The sequence below is a fragment of the Scylla paramamosain genome, chromosome 28 (assembly GCF_035594125.1).
Source record: "Scylla paramamosain isolate STU-SP2022 chromosome 28, ASM3559412v1, whole genome shotgun sequence".
NCBI lineage: Eukaryota > Metazoa > Arthropoda > Malacostraca > Decapoda > Portunidae > Scylla > Scylla paramamosain.
In genome coordinates, this window is record NC_087178.1 from 17,332,251 (window position 1) to 17,333,190 (window position 940).

The window sequence follows — 940 nt, forward strand, 5'->3', positions numbered from 1 at the left end:
CAGACAGCCACCATGAGTCGCCGGCGGCACAGAACACTCAGCTTCTCAATGCCGCACACGCAGATCGAACGGCAGATTGACACCTTCCTGGAGACCTTCAAGAGGCGAAGTGCCGCGGCCATGGAGCGAGCACAGAGCCTCCAGGGGGCGCAGGGGGTCTTCTCTCCCCTTACATATACGACACACCCACACCGGATGGCTCCCCCGCCCACAGGATGCCCCGCTCCCCGCGCCTCGGCACCAAAGTGAAATTTCATATCCCAGGGAGGCGGTCGCGGTGGGGTGTTTACTGCGGGCGGCCTGGGATGGGCGCGGGCGTCCCCAGAAGTCGCTCCGGCGTGAGCATGGCGTCCTCCGAGACAGACTCCGGTAGTGATTCCATGGAGGGCGTGACTCGCTCCCTCCCTCACTCCCTGCACGCCTGGGCCTCCTCCGACAGCATTCCAGGTGAGTCTGTCCTTAAAACACCCCCGTTTTCTGTGGTGATGAGTGGAGCTTCGTAGAAAACAGGATTGGCTTGTGTATATTTCCTTTGTCTTCTCGCTCTGCCTTCCTTACTTACTTTCCTTCATAGAGTATTCTTCCCATTTTCTTTCAATTCCATGTAATCTTGATCTTTAGAATGGACACAATGAACTCCATATTTTTATTTATTTATTTATTATTTTTTTTCCCATCGTAACATCGACAAGTACTTTTTGTTTTCATTTAATAGGCAATAGAGGAGCGTGACTGTGTGCCGTGATGGGAGACATTGCATCGTTAACACTGCATGGGGTTGTTCAGGACTCTGGGAAAGGGAGTACGTAGACAGGCAGACAGACAGACAGGTAGACAGACAAGTAGACAGGCAGACAGACGGACAGATAGACAGACAGGTAGATAGACAGGCAGACAGACAGACAGGTAGATAGACAGGTAGACAGACAGACAGATAGAC

General features: G+C 52.8%; 1 long non-coding RNA gene across 1 annotated transcript in view; it reads left to right on the forward strand.

The window, feature by feature from the left end:
* The window catches only part of LOC135115019 (uncharacterized), a 19,818-nt gene extending 19,220 nt beyond the window's left edge, over positions 1-598 (forward strand). Inside the window, exon 2 of the long non-coding RNA XR_010275768.1 lies at positions 1-598. This exon is cut by the window's left edge and continues 149 nt beyond it. This is a non-coding gene — a long non-coding RNA (uncharacterized LOC135115019).
* The last annotated feature ends 342 nt before the right edge of the window (positions 599-940 follow it).